At 39.4% G+C, this 12028-nt stretch overlaps 2 protein-coding genes across 5 annotated transcripts in view; one reads left to right on the top strand and one right to left on the bottom strand.

Annotated features, from left to right (window-relative positions):
• ARHGAP10 (Rho GTPase activating protein 10) overlaps nt 1-12028 on the top strand; it is a 352903-nt gene that overhangs the window by 283868 nt on the left and 57007 nt on the right. Inside the window, exon 24 of one of the 2 annotated variants that reach the window (XR_009277692.1) lies at nt 7163-7193. The exons of the other annotated variant lie outside the window; for it this stretch is intronic. The gene's annotated coding sequence lies outside the window, so the exon portion shown is untranslated. Of the gene's footprint in view, nt 1-7162; nt 7194-12028 lie in introns of those variants that run through there. 2 annotated transcript variants of the gene reach the window in all.
• Nucleotides 1-12028, bottom strand: part of NR3C2 (nuclear receptor subfamily 3 group C member 2) — a 190416-nt gene that overhangs the window by 141062 nt on the left and 37326 nt on the right. The gene's annotated exons all lie outside the window — the stretch shown is intronic.

Here is a 12028-nt window from a genome sequence, read left to right as displayed (position 1 = left end):
TATTTGCTCTCCTCTTCATTATCTCTGCACTGAGAACAGAAACAAAGGCACCTGCAAATTACCCTCTGGCAGCACCCCCCTGCTTCTGTGGATTACAGATGCAGACCACAGCAGCGGTATTGCAAACTTGGATGCCACAGTCAAAAATCCACCCATGGGATGAATACAGACCTTTAACATACCTAAAAATCTACATATTACATGCAGAATTAAATCAACTTGATCCAGTCAACTCCGGAAAAATAAACACAAGAAAAAAAACAACCCCACAAGTACCTGAAAACTCTGGTTTTATAAACATTCATATCACAAATCTCTGTGCTGTGGCACTCACCCAAGGAGGAACGTCAGTGTTTTGCAGCAATGATGAAAAGCAATGTCATATGAGACCCTCCTTTACTAAAATATTACTTTTATGAAATATGCCATACAGCACTTTCAGAGCACTGAGAGGCTCTGCATAATCAGATGTAAACTCTGCTCAGGAGAAAAAACTCTTTTTACCTTATCAAACACTATGCCTGGTCTTCACTGCTCAAGAATTCTCTAAAGCCATGGAGGGAACAAGGGAGGTATCAGTACAGTAAAACTCAGAGAAATAATCTACCTTAAAAAGGTACAAGAAAATTATTTCAAATAATAAAAAAGTCCCATTTGATTCATTATTAAATTCACCTCATGCTTGATATGAAAAATTCTGAAGTACCAAGAAATAGTCTAGGTAAGTGAGCACTCATTATGAGCAGTGATTAGCAAAAAAATTTAGAGAGTCTGGCGGGCTGAAAGATGAGATCATCAGCTTGAGTCCTTCAGCTCATTATCTCAGCCACTAGCCAAACCATTACATCACAACTGGAAATACATACCATTCATAATATAAAGGAGTCACACTTGAGGTTACTTGAAAATGACAGGAGACAGAAAAAGAATGGCTCTGTGGACCATATACTCACAGCTGAGTTACAACTATGTAACAATTAAAAACGAAATAAAAATCCCACAGTGACTTGAATATCCTGGCCACAACAGAACCATATGCAGTATTAACAATATATTAAGTCAGAAGAGCAATTCTGACTTCAGCACAAAATGACAGCCAACACCAACCAGATCATGCCAAGGACCAGGCACAATCTCCTTTTGCTTTCCTAATGAAATGTGCAAGTAATTAACTATCAACACTGACACAGTGCAGAAATTACCTATTAACTAAACAAAAATTAAAATGTTCAATTAATTTCTGAGACTTCAAATAGCTGAGCAGATCTGCAAGCACCTCCTGAAGGACCAGCACTCCTCTTGTCTAGGGTGATGAGTACATTCATGCCTCATGCTCATTGCACAAGCACCTTCCTCACGAATACCTGCCAAGATCCTTGGTCTGCAACCCGCAACTTCACTTTCTCCAACTGTTGCCTAGTGTCCAGTCCTCAGAAATTCTAGTGGTTTTGGTGAAGTTAGCCTTAGTTTTTGCATAGCCTCTGAACTTCAAAGATTTCAGTCTCAAAGCAAGTCTTCAACTGATCCTGTGCCTCCCTCTTCAGCTCTAGGTTTATCACAAACGCCTCAACTTTCAGGTTCTTCTGCCTGGTCAACTGTGTTAGTGAAGAGCAACACAACTCAAATTTCCATCAAGCAGATTCCCAATAGGCCTCCTCTAAATGAACCAGCTGAAAACAAAACCAAAACTGTGCTTCAGACCCATTTATTTTCCCTCCCTTTTTGTTCATACCTATTCTTTTAGCACACAGGGCACGTTAAGGGATTTCATATCCTGCTTTCCGGCAGTGTATGATCTCTAACTTATTAGCATAGTTTGAAATGACCTTGTGTATAACAGAGCAGCACATCTTTACCTGGTCTCATTGACAAAGGTCCACAGTTACATGCAAGTCACCTGCTGTCCCCCAGGAGACAATTTTGACCTCTCAAGACATGCCCACACCCTTGTCTTCAAGGGAATCCACAGAACCCACCCTTTCCTCAACCTTCAGGTCTCCTTGGAGAGTTATTCATAATCTGAACACCTTTATTCTTCTCTTCACTCTCCCTTGCTTACAGGGAAGTTTCTTATAGAGAATCTCAGCCAACTCAATAAATATTACTAAAAATAAAATCAAGCATATTAACATTTGGGTAGGACTCAGAAGTCTGCATTCACTCCCTAGTTCCATAAGCTTCATACACAAATACAGCAAATCACTTGAACTTCTCACGCTTAAATTCTTAACCAGAAATTTATTTTCCCCACAACTTCCCAGAAGCATCATTAAGATAAAAATCATCACGTTTTGCCAGACTCTTGGTTCTTAATGTAGGTCACAAAGTATGTAAATAAGAATTGATTATGAAAGGCAGGAAGTTAAAACAGTCCATACGTGGCCAATATTGCCACTGAAACCTAAACTTCTGCATTTCCTGCCATTGTGACTTTAATTATGAAATCGTAAAGTTGCACTAAAATAACTGACATGTTTAGTTGCCTAGCTATCCTTAGGGGAAATATTAAATAGAATTAAAACAAAACAAAAACAAGAAACCCCCCCCCAAAAGCGAATCACGCACAACCACAAAAAAAACAACAAAAAAGACCAAACCCAAACAACCCACTCAAAACAAACAGCAATGAATAACAAAAAAACACCCACACAACTCAAAAGTTTATTAAGTTCCTCCACTTCACCAGTGCATCATTGAAGGAGGTTCACTCATGGACTTAGGCTTGAGTCGTGCACTGGTCCCTTCTTGCTGCCTGGGGTTGGTTCAAGGGAACAGAAACCTGATGGACTGTCCCAAAGAAGAAAAGTTTATCCCTTCTGTCTCTGGATAATCTAATCTATTTCTACCTCTGAAAAGAAATCCTGGCACAAATCTGCCGATAAGTCTACATAGAGCTAAAAAGGCTGGAGAAGAACCAGAACTAAACCAAACCAAACAAAAAAACCCCACAAAATCAACAAAACTAAAAGGTGTTTTCCCTCTGTGCTTGCTATGGAAGAAGCTGGGTAGATGATCCCCTGACTGGACTAGGTTTTTTGGTCTCTGGGCTGAGAATCTGCCTGAAATTTAAGCATCAGTGATAGAGCTCAGCAGAGAAATATGGCCAAAACAAATGGTAATAGACCACAAGCGTGAGGTGGGGCTCCCCCAACTTTTGCAGGAATTCACGTACACACAGCTGAGCTACTACTGCTCATATTAATCTTATTTAGACCCATCTCTGCAGCAGAGAAGCGTGAGATAGTGAACACAATGCCAAGCTCCTAACAGGCCTCTCAGGAGGATCCAGAAAACTACAAAACAATTAATTTGACGTACATATTGAACAAATTGATAGGATCTGTTACAAAGAACAGAGCGCTAGATACCACGTGCTGGGGAAGAGTCCACATGGCATTTGAACAATTGCCTCATAAATTCATTAGCATTGCTAGAGAATCATTGTATGTGAGGACAAGCATGAATGGATCAATCGACTCATATGATCTCCAAACAAATACATAACTTGTTAAAAGATGGGAAGGAAAAGATGGTGTTAAACATTCCATTTCTCTATGAAAATAGGTCGCTACCAGTGTTCCACTGGAGTTTTGTAGGACACAGCTGGACACATGGGTTGAAGAAGAGGGAAGAATGGTGTGCAGAAAGAGTACCCTACTGATACCAAGTCACTCACAGCAATACAGAGGCTTACTGAGAGAACTGCAACAGCTCTCACAGCTTTCTATAGTGAAAGACTTAATTGTGAAACTGAAGACAAAACTCAGTGTTGGCAGGTAAAAAGAATTGTAGGGAGTGATGGGGAAGAAAACAACCCCAACTCTGTGAATACAGTATGGGCTCTGGGTGAGCTGTTACCACTACAGGGAAAGATCTTGTGTTCAACAGAGACATTTATAAAAAACTGATGGTTTACTTTCAGCAGTCAAATAAAAATGCCAATACTGTTAAAAATTATGGGAAATGCAGACCACCATAGAACACACCCTCAAGCCAGCACTTACACAACAGACACTGCACAATGAATGTGTTTTCTAGCTTGCATGCAGTCCTCCAGTCCTAGACACAACAGAGCTAGGGAAGGCAGAGAGGAGAATAAGGATGATCAAAGGTATGAAATGGGTTCTGATCAAGAAACTAAAGAGACATGGATTTTCCAGCCTGGAAGACAAACAATCAAGGTAATATCAAAGAGATCTGTGATAAATGGAGCACCATAAAGGCAGTGGGTAAGGAATCATTTGTCTCTTACAAGATAAGAACAAAGGAGTATCAAATGAAATGATCAGGTAGTAAATTCAAAATAAACAAAAAGAAGGTACTTCTTAACACATACATTGTTCTACCTTAGGACTCATTACACAGGATATTGTGGATGATAAAAATGCACACGGCTTACAAAACAAGAAGACAAACTAATGGAAGAAAAATCTATCACAGGCTATTAAACCAAAGATACCATCTCTGCTTCAGGAAGTTTGCGAGATTCAGATTGCAAAGCTGGGAAAATATACTGGGAAAGCACTAGTATGTGCTTATACTTTTACTGTCTTCCCTAGGCACCTGCTAATCCCTGACAGGGACAGAGACAGCAGTCGGGCTGTGACAACAGCCAGTAGCACAGCTCCTCAGGGGTGGACCTCGAGTACAGGTGTCCACTCTTCCATCAGGTGGTTTCACTTTCAGCTAGAACCAGACTGGTCCTGCTGACTGAATGGGTATTCCCAGGTGGAAACATCTTCTGGTTTAGCAGCACCCAAAACAAAACCCGCCCGCGCGCTCGGAGCCTGCTCGGCAAGGCGCGCACGTCGGCAGGAAGCGGGGACAATGAGCGGACTTGCTTCAGGAGAACACTCCTAACCCACACCAAAACGCTCCTACAGATACACCTGTGCCCCACAAAACACACCCTTGCCTTGGAAGTCTGACCACTCTCCTGAACCAGTGACCCTCCTGCAGCCAGCAGCTGCCCTTCAGGACATGCCATGCCCCAAAGGGTGACTGAGGTTGAGCTGGGTCTTATTACAGGATCGGTCCTAAAGCATCTTCTCAGTTACATCCCACTCTGCTCAGCGCTCTCTGGGTACAACTACAGAATCAGGCCTTTAGGCATAAAGCTGTACACATGAGGACACTTTCACCTGCACATTTCTAAGGAAATTTTAAACCTCGGTTATCCTTCATACAACAGATACTTTTTACCTAACAAATATACATTTAATTATAAACACAAATATGTTTATCTGTGATGACCAGTATACCAGCTTTTAACCATCTCTACACTAAAACACAATTGGTACCTCTGTTATAATGAGAAACTTATAATCACATTCATATTTTGAAAATTAATAAAGTTCTAAGTTCTAAGCCTTCTTTCAAGAAGACAACCAGCATATAATTCCAAGTGATAAATGCCAAAGAAGGTTATAGACTTGCAAAATATATTTTAATATTAGAAACTTTATTAAAATTTTCTCATCACAACAGCTTGGCTATTACAAAGTAGTTAAATATAGCATGACATTGCACTTCTCTTCATAGAAAACACTATTTTAATGATATTATATTGCCCTTACTACAAAGGCACCTTTTAAGTAATATGAGAAGTTGATTTTCCAGTTTACAGAGAGATCTAATATTTACCTGAAGTATATTCTCCTAGGAAGAGGAATATACTTTAAAAACAAACAAACCTTCAAAATGTGTCTGATCTTGACTTCTGTTACTTAATTTTGCATTTATCTAATCATGCAAAGTGGAAAACATCAGCTTAGTATTAAATTGAATGTGTTCACATTTACAAAAAGCCTTTTGATTTATATTGAATTCCTGATTCTACCAATTTCATCTTTTGTGTAAGATTCTTCCAAAGGAGACTACTGCTTCCTTAAACAAAAAAAAAAAAAGAAGGGTTAAGGGATAATTTTTTAAGAACAGTGATACTTTTGACCTTAACAAAAAGTATACAATTGATAGGAAAAGTCACTGAAGAAACTTCCACCACTAACACGACTGAGCTGAACCTTTATCTGCAACCTAATTAAAAAATAAGGCTCCCACCCCAAAAAGCCTTTTGCAAGGTACTTGTCATGAAGAATTACAGAGCTCTGCATAAGAGGGCCTAAGGGCATTCAAAATTACTGAAAAAAAAAATCCTTCTTCAGAATTAACAATACAGAATCTTCTCTTCTGAAAGCCAAAAAAAAAACCAAAGAAAAACTGTTAAGGCATTTTTAAAGATCTGTAAGTACATATCAGTCTTCTTTCATTTACACCGGACCTGGGAAAGCAAGAGAGAGAAATACGATTTTTTTTTTTCTTGTCTTAGTCTGTCTTGTACAAACTAAAATAAAATCAATTGTCCTATGGAAAAGCCTTGTAAAGAAAACTCATAAATCCTATTTATTTATCTATTTTTTCATCATGTAGAGAAACACAAGATCAAATATTCTTGTCACAAAGCCAGATAGTAAAAGAACCATAACAATCACTGTTCTTCAACCCCAGGGACCACAGTCACTGTAAGATGAAATGATACTTAACAATTCACCAAATTATTTGACCCTTTGATTATCTCAGTTAAACAGCATTAAATTCCATCAACAGGCATCCAGACAAAAACTTACATGCTTATTATTCCTAAGCAATGTACAAGGAGAATGGAAACTTCAGGGTAAGACCCCCCCAAAAAAAAAAACTGTGAAGCTAACTGGAAAGCTTTTTACATTTGCTATGAGTCAAAAAAAAAAAAAAAAACAACAAATTAAAATAGGCTGAGAACAGGTCTTAAATCCTTCCCATATCTGGCAATTAAAGGTTATCTCAGCAGTACATCCTTTCACTTAGGGTTCACATTTTATCCAACAGCCAATGCATATCAAGTCCATGAAAGGTCTGTTAACGACTTAAAGCAAAGGCAGTGGCTGGACCTCGGACCTCAATAATGGGCAGCAGGTAGTACTGCAGGGCATCCATCTATCCAAACATTGATATCCCTTCCTCTGATCATTTTTCCAAAGAAACTGGAAAGCTCTCCTGTGTATTTGTTTAGAATCCAGTAACAAAGGCATGATGATATATTAGGAAAAAAGTCTTTATGCTGAGTATGGTGAGGCACTGGCACAGGCTGCACAGAGAGCTGTGGATGCCCCATCCCTGGCAGTGTTCATGGCCAGGTTGGATGGGGCTTTAAGCAATCTGGTCAGTGAAAGGTGTCTCTGTCCGTGGCAGGGGACTAGATGATCTTTAAGGCTGCCTCCAACTCAAACCATTGTGCAGTTCCCCCCCACCCCTCAAAAATACCCTGCAGTCACAGTTGAAACAGGGATTTTCACACCAAAAGACCCAGATCAAATCACTTCTAGTCATTGTCATCTGGAATTTGGCAAGAGGCAACCTACTGGTCTAAACTAGCAGGTCTCACTTTTGTACTTGTACAGGCAAATCTTACTTGCACCTCACCTAAAAATCCTATTTTGTTTACTTTTTTCCCAAGCTAGGCTCAGACTCTTCCAACTTTTTCAATGACATTTCAGCAGAGCTCCATTTAGGATCTGAAGGATAGTAAAACATTTTCTGTTCTTCATTTTGAACACGCCCCAGCTTAAGGCGGCTCACGTACAACAGGTAGTCCATACTCAAGCAGTATCAGTGTGCACAGATGAGACATTTTATACAGATATTTAAATCAGGCCACACCTGTAATAAAGATAATAATTAACTATCCTCCCTGGCACCAAGATGTTGCACAGTGAACTTCACATCAAAGAAAAGAGCCTTTAAGGTATTTAAAGATTTTGAAGTGTTGTGACGAGATGCTGCTTGTTCGTGTAGGGAAAGAATTTGTTAACTGGTCTGCACTGCAGACAAACATCAACAAACTTTGACACATTTCCTCTGCCTATGTGTCTGCCAACATTTATTTTTTTAATAGATTTTGTGGTTGTCCTCCAAAAGTTGAAATGTTATTTTGCACTAAGCACACCAAAATATTTTTTTATGGACATTATTATCACAAGCATAAAACTTCTGCTTCTGTGTGAAAGTTTGTTAAAAAGAGTTTCACAATCGTATCATATACGGAAACTCAATTAATTGTATTTTTGAATTTCCCACTGCCAGATGGGATGTTACTCAAGACTGGAATAATGATTCAAATACCAGCAGTACGTCCAGCCACCTAGAATTAAGAATGTGGCCCTGTGGGTAGAGAGAACAGTTTCCCTCAAAACAGCTGTAATGAAGACGAATTTGCTCAAACTAAAACAAATTCTACACAGCCATGGAAGGATTTGCTGAGGCACTGGGTCACAGGAGGCTAATGGCACTGCGACACACCTACTAAATCTTCTCTCTGCAAGCTTAATGCAATGAAGAAAATCCCTTTGCAGCCGATACTGCCGCAGGTGCCACAGTGGAGATGAGGCGGCCTCGGAGGTCACGGGGCTGTGAGTGTCACTCTGCCCAGCAGCCCCCGGCTCTGGAAAGGGAGTGAGGAGCTGGCCAGGACTGGGGTTGCTCTGAGCCCTGCTCAAGAGGAGAAAATCAAACGTGACCTGGCGAAGGAAAGAGTGAATGCAGCGAGTGGTATATGGCCTCATCAGAGGGATAAAACAGGGAGCAGCTTATGCCGTGACCTGCTGAGAGACGATCAGTGGGACATCCTTCCTCCGGTTTAAGGAGCTGGGGAGAAAAACACGGACAAACATGAAGTTACTGAAGTGAAGGAGGAAGACTCACTTTTTCCTCCTCCTCAAACTTATTCTCTTGGTTTTACTTGGACAAATGCAAAATGGTCCTGTTAGGATGAGAGAAAGAGCGAGATGCAAGCAGCTTATTTTTGTCCAGGAGCGGCAGACATTTAAATTACCAGTCTTGCTACCGATTTTGGACACTAGCCATGGCTGGGGATTTTACCCGTAATTCTCACTGACATTAATTCACAGACTGGCTCCCTGACCAGAAAAGGTCTTGCTCTGGCCTGACCCATAACAAGGGACCTGGAGTGGAAGGTTCATCTGACTCATGGTAATTGCCTTACCGGCATATCGGATAAAAGACAGTTTCTGAGGTATCAAGTCTACGTACAGACACAGGATCTGCAATCTCCTGGCACAGGCTGCAACAGCCAAGGAAAATTGTTACTGTAAAAACCGAGTATGTCAGTAGGAAGCAAGCGATAAAACCATTTTCTCTTTCTTCCAAATATAGAATTAAAAAAGCTCAAAACCTGAGCTTTTGAGATCCACAAGAGAACTATCCGAACATGGCAAGAGTAACTCCGAAATGCTACTGCAGGGCACGGATTTTTATTAAATAAAGTCATTGTAATAGTTGCATCAAGCACTCATTCATGCATTTTAAAAATATATACAGAAAACTGCTAGTTATTGAAGATAATCTGCTCCAAATATCAAAGGAGAATCACGTATTAGTAGACTCCTCTCAAGTCACACGGCCACATTGTAACTCCAACTCTGTGCAAATGCATCTCTATTTCCCCTCAATATGGATAACAGAAAAGGCATGAACTAATGCCACTTACACTTAAAATAAACAACCTCGTTTATAAAATATAAAGACTACAAAACACAAGTGAAAGTAGAGTTGTTACCGACTCATTTCTCCCTTTGAGGTCGAGGATCCTTGAAGACCGAATTTGTATTTTCCCTGTAGCCTGCTACACTGAAAAGGCAGCAAAACTGAAACTGTATTCAAGATAATTATGCATCTTATCCAACACCCCTAAAATAGTAACAAGTTTGTGATAGTTCTACCTGTCATTTTGCAAGAAAACTTTCCTACATATCTTGAACGAGCTCAAAATACAGATTCAAAAGAAAAAGGAGAATGGGGGGAAGATTTCTGATGGCTATAATTGAGATGGGATATTTTCTGATCCGTGCTTTTGCAGGAGAGGGTTGGGTTTTTTTAGTAATTGCTTAGAAATATTGCTCTGATTTCTTTGGATCACCTCTCAGATTTAATCATCTTTAAATAATTTATTTACTCATTAATTTTTGTGCCAGACCACCTGCAAAATATCCACAAAATGTGCTTATTCCTTTTATATTCAAAGAGAATTTACTTTAGAAATCCAGACTTGTTCAGCAGAGCCTGAAAAAAAATTTCTTTCTAGCTAAAGGAAGGAAGGAACCAAAGGAAGGAAACTTGTAAACTACTAAATTTCCTGAATAAATATTTCTTGTGTCCCTCATTTGGGCATTGCAGATTGGGAATGAAGCCTCTGCCTCTGGGACAGCAGACTCCCAACTTTCAAGTTAATGCAGTTTTTCAATCATTCTTTAACATGAATCATTAATGTGAATACTTATGCTGAACCCATTAAGTGCTCCCACAAACATTCATTAATTTATCTATAACATACTGCCATCTGGTAAGGGAACAGGATTATCTCCATTTTACAGATGAACTCAGAGGGAAAAAAAAACAAACAAACAAAAGAAACCCACCCCCAAAAAACAACTAATGACTTGAGCAAGTTATTTCAAGAAATCTGCCAGATCAAGTCCAGATTTTTTCAGTCACAGTCCACTGCTTTTAATGTAAAACTCTTCCTTATCACTTCCAGAAACCTTAATTTCCAATTAGGCAAGAAGTATAAAAGAAACAAAACACGAATCCATGTTTTGTTTCAACAATGTCTTTAATAAAGCTGTGCATACATGACCTATATGGTAGGTTCATCAAGTCAGCAACAGATATATATTGATATTATTAAATGTTTAATATGTTTTAAGCAAGACTGACCTCTGAATGAACCACAGTACGCTTTGGGATTTAAAACAATCTGTTGTAGGCTAATTTTTCACATTAGGTCTGTATTTAACAGCAACAGTAATTTTTAAATTTCATTTGGCCTCCTGCATCATGCACATAGAAATACATTTACCTCAAGATAAATCACTCAAATGTGCTCTATATCAATACCAATATCATTCTTTTTGCTTGGGAATAATTTTGCCAATAATTTAGCGACACAACCGTGAGAAAAGCAGCAACGCCGATTCCCTTCTAGCGTGAAAGCAAAGTAGCTTGCAAGGCATGCCTTGGATTTGAGAAGCAGCAGAAGGAACTCCACACCCCTCTACCACTTTTAAATATAACAGCAAAACAAAAAACTCAGCAGCTATTTCAGGAAGCTTAGTTGTTCAAATAAGAAAATACTTACAAGCAGAGGCTTGGGGCAGACTCTACAAAAAAGCCTTTTCTACAGACAGAGTACTCATTATTAACACAAGTTTTGAAGAAAATCGGGAGGAAGTACATCTAAGGATCAAATCAGAAGCAGTCTTGCAGATTATTTTAAACTATGCATGATGGATGCATTCTGCTCTGTCCTCATTTCAAACTGCACAGACTTTTCCCTGTGATAATCTATTCCAGATGAAGCAACTGATATTTCCAGTTTCAACCAAAGAGAAATGGAAAAAAGGGAGCAAATCCCCCCCCCCCCCAAACCGATAACCCTGTGCTATTTAATGATTAATCAGTATGAAACCTTCACTCAACATTTAACTTTCTCTTATTTACTGAGCTCTTTAATACAGAAGGGAAAGTAAATAAAAGGAAGAACGGCAATTCTTGATTTCTTGCCAGTTTACAGTATTAAAAAAAGAATCTGCGCCACGGGTTGGCAGGCAGCCACACTTACAGTAAGCTATCTACTGTTTCACCCCGCAGGAAGGACAAAGGATTCAGTGTGGGGCTGCTGGGTTTCTCTCTGTCAAATGCACCCTTCAAAACAGATCCCAGGAATATTAAAAACTGCATGCAATTAAGAGCATGTTTTTCATGTTCTTTCCCACTTTTGGGAGATGTTTTTAAAAACCCTGGAGTGTCGTTGTTGTCGAGAAGGCAGGGAAAGGAAATAGCACTGCTACAGCCACAGCACTGACATTTTAACTTACTAAATCAAGTTACTCCAGCAGAAGTATAAGGTGCTGGGTTAAGCAGTTTGGTTCATGTTTCTGTTTCCTCATGACACAAGTGACTGCTTCATGACCTC

Source organism: Poecile atricapillus, chromosome 4 (genome assembly GCF_030490865.1).
Source record: "Poecile atricapillus isolate bPoeAtr1 chromosome 4, bPoeAtr1.hap1, whole genome shotgun sequence".
Lineage (NCBI taxonomy): Eukaryota > Metazoa > Chordata > Aves > Passeriformes > Paridae > Poecile > Poecile atricapillus.
Note: the sequence above shows the minus strand (reverse complement) of the source record. Positions and strands in the feature narration are given on the sequence as shown.